The 5,000-nt window shown below is 42.0% G+C and overlaps 1 pseudogene; it reads left to right on the plus strand.

Annotated features, from left to right (window-relative positions):
• LOC126986106 (probable G-protein coupled receptor 101) overlaps positions 1–5,000 on the plus strand; it is a 16,375-nt pseudogene that overhangs the window by 2,604 nt on the left and 8,771 nt on the right.

Genomic DNA, 5,000 nt, shown 5'->3' on the forward strand with positions numbered 1-5,000 from the left:
TATTTCCTCCTGCCTACGACTTGAACTCTTTCAAGAGGAGGGTATCAGGACACCTCTCCTCCCGTATTTGATCTTGCTTTCGGCCACCTCTTTTGTTTCTTTTTTAGGAGCAGCGAGTAGCGGGCCTTTTTTTATTATTGTTTTCTTTTTTGTGTGTGCCCTTGAGCTGCCTCCTTTGTTGTAAAAAAAAAAAAAAAGTAGTAGTAGTAGTAGTAGTAGTAGTAGTAGTGGTGGTGGTGGTGGTAGTAGTAGTAGTAGTAGTAGTAGTAGTAGTAGTAGTAGTAGTAGTAGTAGTAGTAGTAGTAGTAGCAGTGGTAGTAGTAGTAGTAGTAGTACCCATATATAGTTGCAATAGCTCTTCCTAATCATTGTTTCTGTAACCTGATCTAGCCCCATCATAACCTACATAGTCCCAATCACATCAGCTATACGCCATCAATATAGCCCCAACAGCACCCAGCCCAGCCCTCAAACAGCCCCATCTTAACCAATAGTCGACTCAGCCATGAAGTCAGTTAGGGGGCGGGCGTTCGGGTAAGTTCCCAGTCCACATCCCTGCCAAATATCATGTTATGTTTACACAATGGTCGATACACAATTGTGGCGCTCCCTGTTGAAGTGAGGTAAAACGGAGGTGAGTCACCGTGAGTGGAGGGAAGGGAGAGAAGGAGGAGAGAAAATGCGAAGAAGGCTATTTAAGGGAAGGGATAATCTAGCCCCCAAAACAATTATCTATATCGCTCCTCTTATTAATCAGCCCCTCAGCCCGTTCTACACACCCTCTCAAACAGCCCCATGACCATAGCTGGGCGTTATCGCGATAAGTTATCGCGATACTTTATCGCTGACAACAAAATCGGGTTATCGGCCATCCGCTACTTATTTAGATATATATCGGTATCTTCGTTACTTTTGTAACCAAACTAGCGATAATCGCTACTTTTTTCCGCCTCTCAGAAAAAAAAAAAAAACATTGTCTCCCTACTGCGCATGCGTGGCCCGGGCGCCCGGTGTTGTATGAAAAAACTTCGAGGTATGAAATATTTTCGGTGAAGAGATTTCATACTTAGATCATCAACATTAAAACACAAGGTAATTTTTTTTTAAGTTACTCACAAATCAATATATCAAAGAGAAAAATCATTTAACTTTACACAAAAAAATTATTATTCACTGCCTTAAATTTGATATTCCATATTCGTCTGTGAGCATGCCATGGTATTGAAGGCACCCGGTGTTGTGTTATTTGGTGTTCCATCGTCAAAAGCTGGCGCTTTTGTTTACAAACGCTGGTCGTTAAGCATGCTCAGAAGTAGCGTAGTCTCACAAAGCTTTTTAATAGTTGTTGAAGGCTGAATCAGACATAGTACCATCTTCTTCGTTGTTCTAGAACGATACTCTGTACATATAAATTACAATTTGTACAGAGTGTCGTTCTAGAAACAGCGAGGATGGTGGTAGTGGTACTGTATGTCTGATTCAGCCTTCCAGCAACTCTTAATTACGGTTAAAAAGCTTTGTGAGAATGTACAGGTCTACGCTTGCTGGTCTGAGCATGCACAGTTCACGAAGGACCAGTGTTTGTAAACAAAAGCGCCAGCTTTTGACGGTGGGGACGCCAAATAACACAACACAGGTTCAGGCTTTTCTAGTATTACCGTCCATAGGTACGTGTCAACGTGTGGTTTAAAGGTTTTGTAAGTTTTCTAAAATATAGATAATGAAAATTTGAATTCATCAATGTTTTTTTCTATCTGAAATATCAATACAGTATCGTTTTCGCCTATCGGACTTATCGCTAGCTAGTATCGGAATTATGGATTTATATCGGGTATCGGTTATCGGTTATCGCCTATATTTGTGTCTCCAGTTAACGAATATCGGTTATCACCGATAAGGTTTTTCATTATCAGTTATCGGTTATCGGGAATAAGGTTTTCTGTTATCGTGCCCAGCTATGCCCATCTCAATTTAACTTACTCCTCCCCTTGCCGAAATAAACCTAGCCCCAGGGTTGTTTCGATTTAAATCAAATGATTTAAATCAAGTGATTTAAATCGATTTAAATCAGAGTAAAAAAATCATGATTTAAATCAAAATTAAATATAATGTATTTAAAATGATTTAAGTGTTTTATAAAGAGTAAAATATCTAATGATTTATATATATATATATATATATATATATATATATATATATATATATATATATATGTATATATATATATATATATATATATATATATATATATATATATATATAAGGAAGAACATGTGAAGCAGTTGTATAGGAAAAGTATCAAGTGTACTTGTCCTGTATGATCCTGTAGTGGTTATGTAGCAAGTCAGGCACCCGTCAATCATTGCCAACTCTTACAAGTCAGGCACCCGTCAATCATTGCCAGCTCTTACAAGTCAGGCACCCGTCAATCATTGCCAGCTCTTACAAGTCAGGCACCCGTCAATCATTGCCAGCTCTTACAAGTCAGGCACCCGTCAATCATTGCCAGCTCTTACAAGTCAGGCACCCGTCAATCATTGCCAGCTCTTACAAGTCAGGCACCCGTCAATCATTGCCAACTCTTACAAGTCAGGCTCCCGTCAATCATTGCCAGCTCTTACAAGTCAGGCACCCGTCAATCATTGCCAGCTCTTACAAGTCAGGCACCCGTCAATCATTGCCAGCTCATACAAGTCAGGCACCCGTCAATCATTGCCAGCTCTTACAAGTCAGGCTCCCGTCAGTCATTGCCAGCTCTTACAAGTCAGGCACCCGTCAATCATTGCCAGCTCTTACAAGTCAGGCACCCGTCAATCATTGCCAGCTCTTACAAGTCAGGCACCCGTCAATCATTGCCAGCTCTTACAAGTCAGGCACCCGTCAATCATTGCCAGCTCTTACAAGTCAGGCTCCCGTCAATCATTGCCAGCTCTTACAAGTCAGGCTCCCGTCAATCATTGCCAGCTCTTACAAGTCAGGCACCCGTCAGTCATTGCCAGCTCTTACAAGTCAGGCACCCGTCAATCATTGCCAGCTCTTACAAGTCAGGCACCCGTCAATCATTGCCAGCTCTTACAAGGAAAATATTCAAAAGCATAAAAAAAATGAAGTATTAGTCCTACTTATGATTTTTAAGTGAAAAACTCATCTTGTGTAATTTTTTTTTTTTTTACAACAAAGGAGGCAGCTCAATGGCACACACAAAAAAAGAAAACAATGATAAAAAAAAAAAAGCCGGCTACTCGCTGCTCCTAAAAAAAAAACAAAAGAGGTGGCCGAAAGCAAGATCAAATACGGGAGGAGAGATGTCCCGTATGGTTTCATTTAACAATGGCTAAGTTTAATGCAAGAAAATGGCCTCATAAGACTGAAACAAATAATCAATGGAAACAAACAAGGGTTAATGCAAAAAAAATAATAATTTAAATAAAAAAATCAATTTAAATAAAAAAATATCCGGCTTATATCAAACAAATCGATTTTTTTTTAAATTATAATTTTTTCCAACCCTGCCTAGCCCCCTAAAAAAACTATCTATATTAGCCCTCTTAAGTAATCAGCCCCCCTCAGCCCCTTCTACATAGCCCCTTCAAACAGCCCCATGACAGCCCCTTCAAACAGCCCCTTCTACATAGCCCCTTCAAACAGCCCCATGACAGCCCCTTCTACATAGCCCCTTCAAACAGCCCCATGACAGCCCCTTCTACATAGCCCCCTCAAACAGTCCCATGACCTAACGTAGCCCCATCTCAACCTAACATAGCCCTCCTCTTGCCCAAGTTAACCTAGCCCCCCAAAACAAGTATCTATATTACCCCTTATTAATCAGCCCCCTCTACATAGCCCTCTCAAACAGCCCCATGACCTAACGTAGCCCCATCTCAACCTAACATAGCCCTACTTTTGCCCAAGTTAACCTTGCCCCTAAAACAACCACATATATCACTCCTCTCTATTAATCAGCCCCTTCAGCCCCTTCTACATAGCCCTTTCAAACAGCTCCATCACTTAACATAGCCCCATCTCAACCTAACATAGCCCTCCCCTTGCCCAAGTTAACCTAGCCCCTAAAACAACCACATATATCACTCCTCTCTATTAATCAGCCCCCCTCAGCCCCTTCTACATAGCCCTCTCAAACAGTCCCATGACCCAACGTAGCCCTTTCTCAACCTAACATAGCCCTCCTCTTACCCAAGTTAACCTAGCCCCCAAAACAACCACATATATCACCCCTCTTATTAATCAGCCCCCCTCAGCCCTTTCTACATAGCCCCTTCAAACAGCCCCATCACCAAACGTAGCCCCATCTCAACCTAACATAGCCCTCCCCTTGCCCAAGTTAACCTAGCCCCCCTAAAACACTATCTATATTATCCCTCATTAATCAGCCCCTTCTACATCATAGCCCCCTCAAACAGCCCCATCACTTAACATAGCCCCATCTCAACCTAACATAGCCCTCCCCTTGCCCGAGTTAACCTAGCCCATAAAACAACCACATATACCACTCCTCTCTATTAATCAGCCCCCTCTCAGCCCCTTCAGCCCCTTCTCCCCCTCCAGCGTACTGCGACGGGCGCATGTCCCTGGGCCTGATGATCGCCATGCTGACCCTGGGCTTCGTCACCGTGCTGGTCAACCTCGGGGTCATCATCCGGGCCATCAAGATCGTGCGGCAGGGTCACGACAAGCCGGCCTTCTTCTTCATCGGTAAGGGGGGGGGGGGGGAGAGGGGGGGGAGAGGGGGGGTTTGTAGCTCTTGTCTTCGTCTAAGTATTATTGTCTCTGTCTTCTTTTTCTTCGACTTCTTCTGTTGTTTTCTTTTGTAATTTTTTTTCTCTCTCTATCTTCTTTTCTTGTTTGTCTTCTTGTTATTATTCTTTTTTATTATTATTCCATCTTGTGTGTCTTCCACGGTTGTTTTGATTTAAATCAAATGATTTAAAGCAAGTGATTTAAAAGCTATTTAAATCAGAGTAAAAAAAATCATGATTTAA

This window comes from Eriocheir sinensis, chromosome 61 (genome assembly GCF_024679095.1).
Source record: "Eriocheir sinensis breed Jianghai 21 chromosome 61, ASM2467909v1, whole genome shotgun sequence".
In the NCBI taxonomy this organism is placed as follows: Eukaryota; Metazoa; Arthropoda; class Malacostraca; order Decapoda; family Varunidae; genus Eriocheir; species Eriocheir sinensis.